We start from the raw sequence: 18129 nt of genomic DNA, 5'->3' as shown, positions 1-18129 counted from the left end.
AATTCGTCTGGGATGCCCTGTCCAATGGCTTCTCCTGTGGGTATGCGAGACATATGGTCAGCCATGTAATGCTGCTTTCCCTTGAGTACCACCATGAAGAAATCAAAATCGAAAAGAAAAAGTAACCATCGATCAATGCATCCCATAGCACAAGGTTTATTAACAAGATAAAGCAATGACCAATGGTCAACAAAGAAGGTAAAAGGCGTGGCCAAAAGCAACTCTTCACTGGAAGAAGGAACTTTGCAAACATCCATTGAATTCTTCTCTTCTTGGCAATTCCATTTCTTTCATTTTTAGCCTCTTCTGATGCTTGTTGATGGCAAGTTTCCCCGGTTGCGCACCAAAAACATGGAGCCTCAAGAGGAACACCAAGGAAAAGGGGTTTCTACTGCAAGAAAATCTATCTTGTAACATCAACAAGCTTTTCTTTCATTCTTTAGAGAACCACAGGAAAAGAACAAATCTTCACGGAGCATCGTAGTAGATATCTCCCACAGATTTAATAGAATCAACCATAATCTTCAACATCTTCACAGAATCCATCAATAGAACAAGGAACACAAAAGAATACACCACTTTTGAATGGAAATAATCACATAGTATTCATCTTCATTGTCTTCATAGTTCTTCTCTCTCTCTCTCTCTCTCTATCATGGTAGATACATTGTTTTTAGGCATAGAACTAAGTTTCTCTCACTTCTCTCTCTCACATACTCTTGCTCTCAATAATAAATCATAGCCTCACTATGATACTCAAGAATGAGACTCAATTCTCCTCTCTTGGTCATGGATACACCTCCCAAAAGGTATGCCAGATGCGAAGAGGCAACAACAGAGACATCATAGTATCCTGTGAGATTTGGCTTTTGTCAATGTTCTTCTGTAACCTTGTATGAATCTTCAGCAGCTACTTTTTCACTTCAATTAGCTTAAATAGAGATTCCATTCATCCTTTCCTTAAACAAAAACGCTTTCCAAAACATCCGTACATCCAACATAACACTCAACAGAAACAAATAGAACATACCACAGAGCAATAGAAATACAGAACAACAGAACTACAGAACCTTATAGAAGATCAACAAAGACCATAAAAACCATAAAAACCAAACCAAAACCAATTCAATCTTTCATAAACCTTTTAACACAACCTCAATCATCTCTCAAAACATTCATTCAACTATGTCAACTACCAAAACAGAAGAAAACAGAAGAAAACCATACCTTACAGAACCAAATAGAAAAAATTATAGATCCCTACAGAACAACATATCCTCATCAAAAACCATCATAAGCCCTTCAAACATACTCAAACCATTCCAAACACTTCAAAACATCAGGGGCATCGAACCATATGACTCCTCATGGTGATTGGTTCACTGATATGGTGGCTGAAAAAAATGGCTATGTCTGTACAGGTGATGACACGCAACATAGCATTGAGCATAAAGGCAAAGTGCCTCTTGTGGTTCATGATGGCAAAAAGAAAAAATTGCATGATGTATTGCATGTTCCTTCGATTACGAAGAACCTAATGTCTGTTGGTCAGATGACGGAGCAGAACTTGTAGGTTAGATTCAACAAGCATGGTTGCTTTATTGAAGAGTTTGGTAATGGATGCAAGTTAATAGCTCATGATCACATGAATGGCAGAATGTTTACTCTTGATGCTACCTTTCCAGAGCTGAATTCAGCCATGTTTGCCCATGGTTCTGGCACTATCAGAGACTTGGAAATTTGGCACAAGAGAGTGGGGCATGTAAATTTGCAAAGGTTGCAAATTATGTAGAAAAAACAACTTGTTACAGGTTTACCCAAGTTCCAATATTCAGATATTGGTCATGTATGTGATGCTTGCCAGTTTGGTAAGCAGTCAAGGTTGCCATTTGTCAGGCATGTAAGGCAGAGTACACGTCCGTTGCAGTTAGTGCACTCTGATGTTTGGGGGCAGCCCATAATGCATCCATGGGAGGCTCGAAGTATTATGTTACATTCATTGATGATTACAGTCGCTATACTTGGGTTTCCATTCTGAAGACAAAGGATGAGGTGTTTGTTGTTTTTCAGCAGTTTAAAAAGTAGGTTGAAAAGGAATTTGATTGTTATATCTCTTGCTTGAGGTCAGATAGCGGTGGGGAGTATGTGTCAAATGAGTTTGGGTTGAAAATGGCATACGTAGGCAGCTTACCTGTAGCTACACTCCTCAGCAAAATGGGGTAGTTGAAAGGAAGAACAAGGTCTTGATGGAAGCTACTCGTGCCATGATGAATGAGAAGAAGATGCCACTCTATTATTGGGCTGAGGCTGTTATGACAGCCATGTATATCTTGAATCGGACTCCCACTGTAGGTATTCATGAGATGACACCGCTTGAGAAGCTGTATGGCTATAAGCCGGATGTAAGTCACATGAAAGTCTTTGGCTATCTTGCTTATGTGCATATTCCAAATGAAAAAAGGAAGGAACTGGATCCAAAAGCGCATAAGTGTGTTTTCATTAGATATTCGCAAGAGAAGAAGGCATACAAATGCTATGATCCCTCTACCAGGGAGACCTTGGTGAGCAGGGATGTTATTTTTGATGAGATGGGTTCTTGGTATGTATCATCGGCAACAGTGCCATCAGATATGCCTTCCACTCATGTATCTACAGTTGATATGCAGCAGAGCATTGCTATGATAGGACCTAGTAGTCAGACAATATCTCCATGGACAGGGAGATTGAGGAGCTCACTATCCACTGACACCAGTATGTCAGTGAGGGGGAGATATGATGTCATTGGAAAAAGGAAAAGAGAAAGTTATTGAGGATGTATCTGGGATGATGACACCTAGTAGGAGGACTTCTGGATATGAGTCTACTGACAGTTTAGACAGTGAACTTGGTATTTCGACAGTCTGTACGCCTGGCGCAAGGCAGAGCAGGTACATTCCACCTCATGAGAGAGGGGAATCGAGCAGTGCACCACAGCTTAGACGCTCACAGAGGGTTAGATACCCTGTTGACAGGTTGACATATAGTGGCTACACTGCAAAGCATTATGCTTACATGACAAAAGTGATGGAGATCAAAGAACCAGATACATATGCTGAAGCAGTGGAAAATGAGAACTGGTGTGCATCTATGGATGAAGAAATGAATGCCTTGGCTGAAAATAAGACATGGGATCTTGTGCCACTACCTGAAGGAAGAAAGACCATTGGCTGCAAATGGGTCTACAAAATCAAATGCAAGTCAGATGGCAGTGTGGAAAGGTACAAAGCCAGGCTGGTTGCTAAGGGGTATGCCCAAAACTATGGACTTGATTATGAGGAAACATTCAGCCCTGTTGCCAAAATGGCAACCATACGCACTGTGATTGCTTTGGCTGCTGCTAGAGGATGGAAATTACAGCCAATGGACATTAAGAATGCATTTCTTAACGGTGACTTAGCAGAGGATGTCTATATGGTTCAGCCAGAAGGGTATGTTCACCCTGATTTTTAGCATTATGTATGCAAGCTGAAAAATGCACTGTATGGGCTGAAGCAGGCTCCGAGAGCTTGGCATGCTAGGATCAGTAACTACTTGTTGCAGAGGTTGGGATTTACTGTTGGTAGGGCTGATCACAACCTATTTACAAAGAAGACCGACAATTGCTTGGTAGTGCTGGTCATATATGTTGATGGTTTGATAATCACTGGTGATGATGACTTGGGCATAGAGCATGTAATGAAGATGTTGAAATTTGAATTTGACATGAAAGATCTAGGTGAATTGAAATACTTTTTGGGTATTGAGGTAATCAAGGCTGAAAATGGTTTATGGCTGATGCAGAAACATTATGCCATGGAAATGCTGAAGAAGTATGGCATGGCTGAATGCAAACCATTGGATACACCCCTTGATCAGAATGTCAAGCTAGACATTAGCACTGGAGTTGAAATTCAGGATGTGACTATGTACAGGCAGATGGTTGGAAGTCTGATCTACTTGACCATCACTAGGCCAGATTTGAGTTATGCAGTTGGGCTCATAAGTCAGTTTATGCAGAAGCCCAGGAAGCCACATTTGGATGCTGTTAGGCGGATTATGAGATATGTTAAGTCCACTGTAGATTATGGGCTATTCTATATGAGAGATAAGCCCTTGAAACTAGTTGGATACACAGATGCGGATTGGGCAGGATGCTCATATGATCGCAGATCTATGAGTGGTTATGCTTTTGGCCTTGGAAGTGGCATGATCACAGCTGGAGCAGCAAGAAGCAACCAACGGTTGCATTGTCTAGCACTGAGGCAGAGTACAGGGGTGCTGCATTGGCAGCATGTGAGATTTCATGGCTGCTCAAGCTTATGGCTGATTTGGATATTCAGGTGGATGCTCCAGTGACCTTATTATGTGACAATCTCAGTAGTATACTCTTGGCAACAAATCCAGTATACCATGCCAGGACAAAACACATAGAGGTACACTACCATTTTATCAGAGTGATGGTTCTTGCAGGGAGAGTAGATCTTATGCATGTGAAGACTGATGAACAGGTTGCAGATATCTTTACCAAGTCTTTGGGTAAAGATAAGTTTAGTAGTTTCAGAGAGCTACTTGGAGTTCATCAGATGATTTGAGCTTGAGAGGGAGTGTTAGAATATCAAGCTCCCATTACTCTCCTGTCAGTATGTATGACCGACATTAGCTGTGTCCAGCTATATCAACTAGTGTGGGACATTAAATAAGTTGGTGGTCTTAGACCCAGTGTGAATGGTCCTATGGACCTTCGTACTATTGCATACACTTATGTTATGTTAGTAGTCTATGAAATAATGGAATATGATGAACAATCTGAAGGTCAAGTTGCTGCTCCATTACATTGCCTCTCTCCCTCTCTCTTCCAATAGGGGAAGAGGAGGAGGAGGAAGAGGGGGTGGCCGGAGAGGAGGGGCGCAGGGAGGAGGAGGAGCGACAAGGGGGAGGTGGAGGTGGCGGAGGAGGGGGTGGAGAAGGAGGAGGTGATGGAGAGGGCGGCGAAGAGGCGCAAGAGGGGGAGGCGGAGAAGCCGCAAGAGGGGGAGGCGCAAGGCAGCGAGGATAGGAGGTGGCAGGGCGGTTGTTTTTTTTGTTGGTTTTTTTTGTGTTGTTTATTTCTTTTTTTGTGAAGGATAATTAATTTTCTTAAAAAATGCATTTTTTTAAATTTTTGTTTTTTTGTTTTTTTGGGTGGTTTGTGTGTTTTTTTTTGTTGGTGGTTTTCTTGGTTTTAATGATAATTAATTGAATAAAACCCTTTTTTTTTCTTGTTGTCATTTTGTTTTTTTTTTTAGTTTTGTTTTTTTTTTGTGTATTTATTGGTTTTTTAATTTTTTTGTTGGAAAATTAAAATAATGATTAGGGGGGATAGTTAATGTAAAAATGGGGGAGAATTAAATTAAATTAATAAAATAAAAGCCTGACAAAGGGAAGCGCACCCTCGTCTCATACGTATGCACGGGATGGGGGTAAAAAAATTTACATTGACGGGACATCGGTATGAAAGGGCGCGAGGGCAACGGGGTATCTGGAGGCGCATAAATTCAAAAATGTGCGTGTTCACGCATGAGGTGAGGCACGCGGGAACACGGCAAAACAAAGAAAAATTAATAACTCACAAACCATTCGTTGGAACACAATGTTGTAAAAAGGAAAAGTGTGCCGGGCGACGAGGGGAAGACTATGGAAAAGAACAATGGGGTGTCTGAGATCAAGTCAGGGTGTTCGCATAGGAAAAAGGCAAAAAGAAGGCCCGAAAACCTAGATGACAATTAATATCAAAAAGACCATTCACCAAAATAAAACAAAAGTAAAAGAAAAATTGTGAGAAAAGTCATACCAGACGGGAATATTATGTCAGAACATAGATTTGATAGAGATAAGACCCATTGACATGTAAAAAAACCCAAAAATTAGATCTGAAACAGGATGCATAAATTAATATAAAAATATTTGATCACCGGAATGAAGGGTAGTAAAAAGGAAAAATGTCCATGAGAAGGGGATTCACAGGGCTGTCACATCAACACACAGTTTCGGGGGAATTAGGAGGGGTTCACATGCAAAAAATACAAAAAAGACACAAAAAAATACATGAAAAAATTAATAATTAAAAATCAGACGATCGGAATAGGGGAAATAAAAAATAAAAAAGGGAGAAAAGGTGACTGGACACAACTGTCAAATTAAAGTGGAAGTCCGGTGCAAACAGGGCATGTGCAAATGGGAAAAATGTGAAAATTATGCATGAAAATGTCACGAAAACTTGCAAAAATTAATATCGGACCAACTGTCTATCGAAATGACACGAAGTAAAAACAAAAAATGTCAAAGGGAAGTTTGTTGTCAAGGTTGTCATGTTAAATCATGGTTCTGAAGCAATAAAGGTGAATTCACATGGGAAATCGTCTAATTTACGTGAAATGTGTCAAAAATTAATATCTCAAGAACCGTATGTCGAAACAGGGGTTGGTAAAAAGGAAAAATGGGCAGTTCAAAGGGACAAACAAGGTTTTAAGGGTGGATTTGGATTTTGGTGAACATAGGATGCGTTCACAGGCAAAACGTCAAAACAAGGGATAAATGAAAATAGTGAAGGAACGGCCCCAAAGGTGGAGTAAAGTTAGACGGGTGGGTGGAAAAGGGACCCCATGAGGAGAAAAATAGGTCATGGCATACATGCATGATCAACTTGAGACATATGCAAGGGGCATACATCATAGACGGGCAAGGACGCGTCCCCACACTTAAAACCTTAACAGACATAGTAAAATGCATCAAGACAACCTAAGACTCATCAACCGACTGGACTCAAACGTCCCAAAACTTAAATCATTACATACACTTGCAATCATAAAGATAGGGTTAGAAAAACTTGGCCCGTTTTACCGAGCATTGCAGTTGATAGTTGATGTCACGTCCTGTGTCGTAGTTGGCTCTGCAGGAGTTACCAAGGTGTCTTCTCAGCATACATCCAACGCAACAGGGACCACACAACAACATCTAGGGAGGTAGTTGATTGATAAAGCCCATTTGGTAGGTGTCGTGGATGAAGGATAGTCTCTCCGCTCACAGCATTGAGATGGGAATGAACGAACAGTCACTCGCCCCATTACGGACATCACTCGGGATAGTATTGATGGTAACCACATCTCACACCCGGTTTAGAAATCGACAAGGGGAATGGTGTAGAGTGAGTATGCTAGGGTGCACAGTTGATAGTGCATTAGTGTGTCCAACCTTGTCTGGCATAGGTAAGCAGAAAGGCTAGGGAACCTTGTAGTGCAGTGTACAGAATAGGGTGATGTGTCTTATGATGATGGCAGAGACCCATCCCATGTGTGCATAGGAAAACGGGAACATACCTGACTCCAATTGTTGTAACATTCCTCAATCTCACCTCTCGGAATTGATTGAGGAGAAACACCAGTCACACTCAGCCCACCCTCTGTCTCATACTCTATTGAAAGATACAGAGGGCAGCCCATTCCTGAAACCCATTGATGTAATCCTCACATTCACTTGTGCAGAGGTTGTATAAATTGTGCGCATTTGATGGTGCAATAGGGCATCCCACCCTGTGCCGGCATAAAGTGCAAGAAGGAAGGCTAGGGAGCCTTATAGTGTAGTGCACAGGAATAGATTGTGCATTGTGCATTGAGAAGCCCAACCCGTGCATGCAACACTCCATTCACACATCTCACATCTCATTTGATTTGAAGGGAAAGACTAGTCACTTACCCCACCCTTTGTCTCACACTCTTTCGATAGATACAGAGGGCAGCCCATACTCACGTCCCCATCCTGTTAGGATGAAAGCTTGCATCGCTCAAGGGGTTGGTGATGAAGATCGCGTCAGCTATTGTTGTCACTAGAGTGTTGAAGATGATGCATACCCAGGGAGGTAGCTGACACGTTTGGTACTTCAATGATTTGTATGAAAGGTCGTCTGTTAAGGAGGGCAGACTGACTGATATTGCAGAGACAGTGCACAAAGGGAGGTGGCTTCAAATTGCTTTTGGAAAGGTTTTGCTGGTGAATCATCTATCTTGAACTGCGGGGTGTTACCACCTTTTCCACAATCAACTTCCCACCCAAGGGTGTTTCTACCTTTTCTTGGAATTTCTTTCTTTTCTCCCATAACAGTTTTTTTTTCCCTTAACCTATTCTTGAGGGTGTCTCCAACTTTTCTCAAAGAAATAGGCCGGCATGGTAGTGGCCATAGTCTTTTTCTCCTATAATCGTTATATATATATTCTCTTTTTTTTTTCTCTCTTTTGTTTGTTTGTTTTTTTTTCTCTTTCACAAGGAAAATGGTAGAAACACCATTTGTCAGAACCATCATCTCCACCACGGCTGATTGAAAATAGAGGATAAGAGACCAGGGACATGAGGTGGCCGGAGGGGACAGAGGGTTGCATGCACCTCTTCAGGAGTAGCAGAAGAACAACTATCAGAAATAGCATTAGAAGAATTATAGTGCCATGCCAATGGGAGAAAGGATGGGGTGACTGTGATTGTCAAGATCCCCAAGGAGAGAAGTACTTCTTCAAGCGATAGCCATTGATCAGGAAGGGATCATCAGAGGCATCAATGGCCTGCACCTGAATAGAGCCATTAGGGTTGACAACAAGTATCTTGTATGGGCCCATCCACCTTTGTTGAAGCTTGCCAGGAAACTTGCCAAATCTCGAATCATAGGCCAGAACCAGATCACCTTCATTGAAATCCTTGTGTTTGATGAAGCTGTCATGGTAAGCCTTACACCGGGCTTGTGTGGCTTCCATGCACTGTAGAGCCATCCTACGAGTCTCGTCTAAACATTCCAAGTGCAGGAGGTGGCGTTGCAGTGACTCATCATCTCCGAAGCATTATTTGATATCCATTTACAAAGAGGACAATTCCAATTCAACCGGGAAAACAGTTTCTGTACCATACACCAGCTGGAAAGGGGTTTGTCCTCTAGCAGCCTTATGGGAGGTTTTGTACTCCTAGAGGGCCTCTATAAGTCGATCGTCCCAATCACGTCAATGTGCGTCAATCGTTCTTGTCAAGATCGAGAGCAGAGGATGCGGTTGGTGATTTCAACTTAGCCGTTGGCTCTGGGGTAGTAAGGAGTGGACTTGTGATGGCGGATCTTATATAGTTCCGTCAACTCTTTTATGATCTTTTTAAGGAAATGAGTACCTCTGCCACTTACCAGCTCGAGGGAACTGCCAAAATGGGTGATAATATTCTCGTACACAAATAGGGCGCTTCTTCTTCATGAGGAGGGACTTCTACATCCTCTATTTCCTGGATCTCTGGTCCTACCTCTGCAATTATCTCTGTAGCTCTCTATGGCTCTGTGGTGCTTTGTACTTCCTTATTTTGGATTGCATTGTTCTATTTTTCCAAAGGGAGGATGAATTTCATCATCTTTGTAGAAGGAACGTTCTCTTTTGGAACTACGGGTTCTTCTTTCTTTGCTCGCGTGATTGCAGCGACTTCCAATTCCACCAAATTGGAAGTAGGTTCTTGGGTCTTCTATTGGATATCAGAAGTAGATTTGACAGGGGATGGACTTGGACAATGTTTTGCAGTATGGCCTTCTCCTTTGCATCAGTTGAATAAGGGCTTGTAATCCATAGATCTTCTAGGGTTTGGACAATTTGGGGAGATATGACCCTTTTCTCCACATTTGTAACATTCCACCTCGGATCTTTGACCACCGCCAGACTATCGTCCTCTGTAACTTTGAGAGGGAAACCTCCATGGACCGAAATTAGGACCAAACTCCCTAGGCTTTGGTCCAATGTCTTATGTTGTCATTTTGGATTCTATCAAGTTGAATCTTGCATTTTTATCTTTCTGTCTTCATTCATGCATCTCTTTCAGAGAGCAGATATTCTCTGTATGGTTCTGTCTCAAACAATAGGAACAGAAGGCTCCAGGAATGGTTGGTTTCCGGGTACATTGAGTCACTAAATGTCCCACGTGATGGCACTTTCCACACCATGTATTAGAACACACCACATCTCTCCCACCTCCCGCAAGAGTGGATATATTGGCAGTATTCATCTTCAGCGTCTGTAGTTGTTCCGTAATCACATCCATAAGCTCTTTCTTAATACTTGCGACTGAGTTGGATAAGTAGCCCTTCAAATTTTCACCTCCTAGAGTACTTGTAGTAGGGTTTTGAGAAGCTTCTGTTATTACTGCATACACTGGTTGGGTTGATTAATAGGGTCCTTTGTTCTGGTTTAGGGTTCCAATGTTGTTGTTACCATTGGAGGAACTGTTTGAGGCCACTATTATTGTGGTTGAACCATCATTTGAGGCATTGTTGTTTGCGGCCACTTCGGATTAGGTGCAGTGTACTGCGACATTGTTTGCATCTAGGGATAGGGATAGGGAACTATCCCTGGGACTGCATTTGGTGGGTATACCATTCCGTGCATGGGAGGAGATAAGACTCCTCTTCCTGGGGTCATTGACAGCCTTGCTTCAACTTCGTCATACAATCTTGCACCTTCCATTGCAGCTTGCAGATTGACTAGTCTTCTTAATTCCACAAACTTGCAAACTTCTGGTTGTAGGCCTCTAAGGAACACTCCTTTCTGGATGCCTTCATCCAAATGATGGTTAGTCCATCTCTTCAGGATGGATTCCATTCGCAAAACATAAGCTTCTACTCTTTCTCCAGAGGACTGACTTAGGTTCATGAACTCCTCTCGCATCCGCTCTTCAAAACCTTCACACCTAAATTTAGTGAGGAAGGCCAACTTCAGGTCGTTCCATGTGCCAAAAGTTTCTTTTGCTTGTCTCTCATACCATTGAAATGCCGCTCCTTTGAAAGTGGTGGGGAATATCGCTAACCAATGCTTAGGGGTTCTGGCATTGTTAGCCACACATGCTACTATAAATTTTGCTACATGAAGATCGGGGTCTTCATTGTACTCTCCCTTACAAATTGGCAATGGGACTACATTTGCTGGCCTATCATCAATATTTTCAGGACGAATCTGACTAGGAAGGGGACCTTGAGTCGCTATGGGGACTTCTGTAAAGAGTGCTTTTAGGGTGTCAAAGGAGGCTTCCGCTACAAGCTCATTCTCAGCCTTGATTCTTGCCTTCTCTCTTCTCACGTAACTTTGGACTCGTTCTAACGCTTGCCTCTTGATTGCTTCATTCATCAAGGGGTTGGCTCCAAACAGTTGGTCTATACTCAATACAATAGAATGAGGGAGGGGCTTCAGTCTTTGGATGATTCTCTAGCCAACATCTCTTCTACTTCCTTCTTTTCAACATCTCTGAATTCAGCTTTCAAACCACTACATAGGGGGAGATATTCCATTCTGAAAGTATCAAAACTCATTCTTCTTAAGATTGTTGTTGTGCCATCAGTATAATAATGCCAGCTTATGATGGTTTCAACAGTGTATATTGTGAAAAACACTCTGCCTACCAACTTCCAGTGGGTTGTTAATTAAAGAAACAAGAGGTTGTTAGTGCACCAAGTATCCCACGTATCTTGCTATTGAGCATCCATGAACAAATTCCAACTCTTTTCTTTCTTGTTTTCGTGAACCTCCACCCACTGACCACAACTCTTGAAACTTCTTCATGATCTCCCACTTGATGATGTCTGGAAACTTCTCAATGAATGCCAAATATTCCATGGATGGTCATTCTCTCTGTTTCTACCCTTCAATTTGTTCCCAAACAATTTGCCACCAAGATGTACGTCTTTGTTGCTTCAACTGAAAGAGGAAATAGTCCACCACATAGAGCTTGCATCATGATGGTAATATGTTTCTGCCATTGTGGGATGAACTTATTGTAGAAAGTGGCTTTGATAATGAGAATATCCAACTCTTTAGTGGAAGAAGGAACTTTGCAAACATCCATTGAATACTTCTCTTCTTGGCAATTCCATTTCTTTCATTTTTAGCCTCTTTTGATGCTTGTTGATGGCAAGTTTCCTCGGCTGCGCACCAAAAACATGGAGCCTCAAGAGGAACACCAAGGAAAAGGGGTTTCTACTGTAAGAAAACCTATCTTGTAACATCAACAAGCTTTTCTTTCATTCTTTAGAGAACCACAACAAGGAAAATAACAAATCTTCACGCAGCATCATAGTAGATATCTCCCACGGATTTAATAGAATCAACCATAATCTTCAACATCTTCATAGAATCCATCAATAGAACAAGGAACACAAAAGAATACACCACTTTTCAATGGAAATAATCACACAGTATTCATCTTTATTATCTTCATAGTTCTTTCTCTATCTCTCATGGTAGATACATTGTTTTTAGGCATAGAACTGAGTTTCTCTCACTTCTTTCTCTCACATACTCTTGCTCTCTCAATGATTTATCATAGCCTCACTAAAATACTCAAGAATGACACTCAATTCTCCTCTCTTGGTCATGGATACACCTCCCAAAAGGTATGTCAGATGCGAAGAGGCACTAGAGACATCATAGTGTCCTATGAGATTTGGCTTTTGTCACTGTTCTTCTGTAACCTTCTGTGAATCTTCAACAGATAATTTTTCACTTCAATTAGCTTAAATAGATCTTCCATTCATCCTTTCCTTAAACAAAAAAACTTTCCAAAACATCCATACATCCAACATAACACTCAATAGAAACAAATAGATCAGACCAGAAAGCAACATAAATACAGAACAACAGAACTACAGAACCTTACAGAAGATCAACAGAGACCATAGAAATCATAAAAACGAAACCAAAACCGATTCAATATTTCATAAAACTTTTAACACAACCTCAATCATCTCTCAAAACATTCATTCAACCATCTCAACTACCAAAACAGAAGAAAATCAGACCTTACAGAACCAAACAAAAAAAATTACAGAACCCTACAGAACAACATATCCTCATCAAAAACCATTATAAACCCTTCAAACATACTTAAACCATTCCAAACACTTCAAAATATCTTCAAATTCAAACAATCCATCACCAAAAACAACCATTCAGCAACAAAAACAACAAAAAACAACCCAAAAAAACATATCATTTCAGCACTCAACAAATTTCTTTAGAGCAAATACCATGGCTAAGCCGTCCCTCTCCATTATTGAGTAATTCATTTCTGTATCCATGAGTTTTATACTAGCAAAGCTCACTGGATAGTCTAGGTTGTGTTCACTAGGTTGGCACAACACAGCTCCCACAACAAATTTCAAAGCATCGATGTGAACGTGGAAGGTGATTGTCTAGTCCGGGGCTCATAGAATTGGTGCAGTGGTTAGAGCCTTTTTCAATTCCTCATATGTGCATTGGAATTTCTCTATCCACTTGAATATAATAAACAACTTGTATAGAGGTCTAGTGATCAATGCATAGTTCAACACAAAGCGCCGATACTATCCTGTGTGGCCTAGGAAGCATGAAACTTCCTTGTAATCGGATGGTGGTAGAAGATCGACAATAACCCTGACTTTTGAGAATTCCATGGCAATGTTATTCTTCGACACCACGTGCCCTAGGATGCATCCATGCTTTACCTAGAACTTCAAGGGGTTCAGCGAGAGGTGATATAACCGACATCATTCAAAGACCATTGGGAGCTTATCTAAGTGTTCCTTCCATGTAGAGTGAACACAAAAATCATCTATGAAAACCTATAACTCCTTCCTAAGAATTCCTTTGAAAATGGCACACGTGAGTCTCTAGAAGATAGCTGGTGCATTAGTCAACCTAAAGGGCATGACTATGTAGGCAAAGACACCCCACTCAGTGGCGAATGCACTCTTATGCCTATCGATGCACTTGCACCTGATTGTATCTTGAGAAGCCATCGAGGAAATTGTAGGCTTCTTTACTAGTCACCCTCTCAAGCATGTGCTTAGTGTATGGCAATGGATAATTGTTTCTCTTTGTAGTAGCATTTTCTTTCTTGTAGTTGATGCACACTCTGATCTTTCTGTTCTTTTTCAGCACGATCACTATGGGTGAGACCCAGTCCTTGTGTGCTTAATCTTGTAAATGAATCATGCTCTCAACAGCTTATCAATTTCCTCTTTCATTGTGTGAGCATGCTTGGGATTCATTGGATACGGTCGTTGCTTGACCGATGTTGCATCGGGTGTCATGGGTATGTTGTGAGTCATTACACTCGGATCTACCCCTTTTAGCTCATCGAGGGACCAAGCAAACACGTCTATACACTCTCGCAAGAAATCGATGAGACTTGATTCCTCTTCCTTAGTCAAGTCATTGGCCATAAAGACAAGTTAGGGTATCTCCCCTTCCTTGGCTAAATTGACCTCCTTAACCTTGGCGAGTACTTCTATTGGTTCTCTAGCTTGCCCTTGGCATTTGGCTCCTAGAAATATCACTATCCTATCACCTTTTGTAAACTTTGTGAATCTCTTTGGGAGGTCTTGCGGCTTTCTTTGCTCATCAGCTTGTGGTTCCTTGGCTTCTTCCTCCTTTCCTCCTTCAGTCTTCAGTGCCTTAGGTGAATGGGTAGGTCTCTTGTGGTGCGTCTAGTCTTAGGAGGTTGAGGTACTTTGGGATCACTATTATTTGAGCTCACTTCTAACTCAAAATCAAACTCTCCATCTTTACTAGAAGAGGGAGTCTCTCTTGGAGGTCACTGCTGAGAGGGTGAATCTATCTTGAATAACGGTGTGGCACTTGGTTGGACTAGGCTTGCTTACTCCTAATCTATTGCTCCTATGTGCTCCAACCATGTGTGGTCTCAATCCACGCGCATAACTCCTTTCTTGATCCTAAAAATATTCCTCTTGCTTGGTTTGGAGTTTGCTCATATCTATTCTATCACCCGACCGTCCTCAGTGTTGTATTCCATGGTATTCATTTCTCCTTCGCTTTGGTCATTAAGGGAACAACAGTCCTTATATTCATTATTAGAGCTATCTTCATTCGAGCGTCATCTCCCAAGTCTTGACACAGCTCCTCATCTTCATCGGTGATTGACTAAGGCCCAATTGTACATTAATTTTATGTCATGCACTTTGATCCATCACCACTTAGGTTTGTCTAAGAGATCTTGCAGAGATTCAAGGTTAGGGACTGGGTTACCTGCTAGCTTATTTGTCAAATGCTCTAGGATCTCAAGGAGTCCTTGCTTGTTGCTGGGGATACGCAATTTTATAGGGTTTGGTCATTCCTTTGAGCTTTTAGCCATCATGCAGAGATGTGCGCTGAAGGTTCATCTCTAGGCTTACCGACTGCCTTAGTAGTTAGCTCGTACTCCTCACTGTGCGAGAATGACAGATTGATAGTGGCTAGCATGTGCATCCAATCTCGCTCATCTTCTGGACAAGGGATATACTTAGTTAACAGCCGTAAGATTTTCTAATCTCGGCATCACCCTTCAGCATGGTTGAGATGCATCTAGGTCGACTGGTATTGTCTTCCAAGTGTCCATCTCTGTTCAAAGAGTAGAGAGAGAGAAAGGGAAAGACTCCATATCCATGAGCCTTCAGGCTCTCAAGCTCATTTCTTCATTTCCACACACTATACTGAAAAGCACACACCCACTACAAGATAAAGTGACCTAGTGTAAATGTAGACTAGACTGACTAACTCTAGTCAGGTCATTAACTGACTACTAACCTGACTTATTTAATGTAGTCACATGTAGACAGCTGTACACACTAGCTGTCATAGATGTCGGTCATAGATGAAGACACACTGACGGTGAGCTTGATTTCTAGCACTCCCCCTTAAGCTCAAAAACAAAACTCATATCATCTGCATCACTCCAAGTAGCTGTCTAAAGTGAATGAACTTATCTTTACCAAGTGATTTGGTAAAGATGTCTGCTACCTGGTCTTCAGTCTTCACATGCTCCAAGTCAATCTGATATGCTAAAACCATTTCCCTGATGAAATGGTAGTGAACCTCAATGTGTTTTGATCTTGCATGATAAACATGATTGCTTGCTAACATAACACTGCTCAAATTGTCACAGTATAGCTTAACTTTGCTGTCCAAGTGTACTCCCAAGTCATTCAGTAACTTCTGTAACCACTTAGCTTCATAGGCTGCTAAGGCCGCACCGAGATACTCTGCTTTCGTACTAGACAATGCAACTGTAGGCTGTTTCTTACTCTGCCAACTGATCATGCTACTACCCGATCCAAATGCATAGCCACTGGTTGACCTCCTGTCATATGTGCAACCAGCCCAGTCAGCATCAGTGTACCCCATCAAGTCAAGGGTTTTCCCATATGCATAAAACAGCCCATGATCTGTGGTACCCTTTACATATCTCAAAATTCTTCTGACTGCATCCAAGTGTGGTTTGTGAGGCTTCTGCATGAACTGACTGATCAGCCCCATAGCATAACTCAAGTCAGGTCTAGTGATCGTGAGATAGATCAAGCTGCCTACCATCTGTCTGTACATAGTAACATTCTCAATCTCTGTCCCAACATCAATCTACAGCTTGACATTCTGCTCCAAAGGCATATCCATAGGCTTGCAATCAGCCATACCATATTTCTGTAACATGTCATGAGCATACTGCTTCTGTAGCAGCCATATGCCTCGAGGTGTAGAGACAACCTCAATTCCCAAAAAATATTTCAGCTCTCCAAGATCCTTGACCTTAAACTCAGCCTGTAAACATGTCTTTATTTCTGCAATCCCATTTTCATCATCTCCTGTAATGATTAAGTCATCAACATAGACAACTAGAAAAACATAGCCACTATCTGTCTTCTTTGCAAACAGACTATGATCAGCATCTCCCAATCGGAAACCATGGTGCTGTAAATAACTGCTGATGTGAGCATTCCATGCTCTAGATGCCTGTTTCAGCCCATATAATGCCTTTTTCAGCCGACATACATGTGCTGGAAATTCTGGATGTACATAGCCTTCAGGCTGTTCCATGTAAACCTCTTCCTGTAATTCTCCATTGAGAAATGCATTCTTTACATCCATCTGCCATAGTTTCCAGCCTCTAGCTGTTGCCAAAGCAATCACAGTTCTAACTGTAGCCATCTTTGCTACAGGGCTGAAAGTCTCCTCATAATCAAGACCATACTGCTGTGCATACCCTTTTGCAACCAGCCTGGCCTTATATCTTTCCAATGATCCATCCGATTTACATTTTACCTTATACACCCACTTGCATCCAATAGGTGTTTTGCCCTCAGGCAACTGTACCAAATCCCATGTACAATTTTCAGCAAAAGCTGAATATTCCTCATCCATAGCAGCACGCCAATTCTCATCTGAAACTGCCTCATCAAACTTACTTGGTTCTCTAAAACCTGTTACTTTCGTCATATAAGCATAATGACGGGCTGAATATCCAGTGTAAGTATACCTGTCAACAGGTCGTCTGACCCTCTCTGATCTCCTGAGCTGTGGCTCACTGTGAGCTTGCCTCTCATGAGGCGGTACATAACGGCTATGTCTAGCACCTGGCGTCATAAAATATGAAATCCCCAATTCACTATCTAAGCTGTCACTGCTAGATGAATCATAACCTGCAGTGAGTGGACCTGTTACATATTCAAAAACCTTTTCTTTTCCCTTATCTGTTCTCCCCCTCACTGACATATCCGTGTCAGTGGATGCAGTAGTACGACTCCGTAATCATCCTGTCCAAGGACTCACTGTAGATGATACATCACCTGTCTGACCAGTCATGGAAGTACTCTCTGCAGGAGTATTTTCAGCATGACTCATACTGGGTGAGCCATCAGTAGGCATTGCAACAGGATTCCCATACCAAGATGCTAACTCATCAAATACCACATCTCTGCTTATGAGTGTCTCATGCGTAGAAGGTACATAACACTTATAAGCTTTCCGTTCCTGTGCATATCCAATAAACACACTTTTCACTGCCTTAGGATCCAATTTCTTCCTCTTCTCATCCGGTATATGCAGCCAAATACCTTCAAGTGTGAAATATCAGGTTTATGACCATACAACCGTTCATACGGAGTGACCTCATGAATCCTTGCTGTAGGGGTTCGATTCAGCACATATACAGCAGTCACCACTGCTTCAGCCCAATAACCATTTGGCAGACATTTTTCATTTAGCATAGCTCTAGCTGACTCCATCAAAACCCTATTTTTCCTCTCTGCAACATCGTTTTGCTGCGGTGT

This window comes from Lygodium microphyllum, chromosome 10 (assembly GCF_053477565.2).
Source record: "Lygodium microphyllum isolate KBCC chromosome 10, Lygodium_microphyllum_v1.1.10, whole genome shotgun sequence".
Lineage (NCBI taxonomy): Eukaryota > Viridiplantae > Streptophyta > Polypodiopsida > Schizaeales > Lygodiaceae > Lygodium > Lygodium microphyllum.
Note: the sequence above shows the minus strand (reverse complement) of the source record.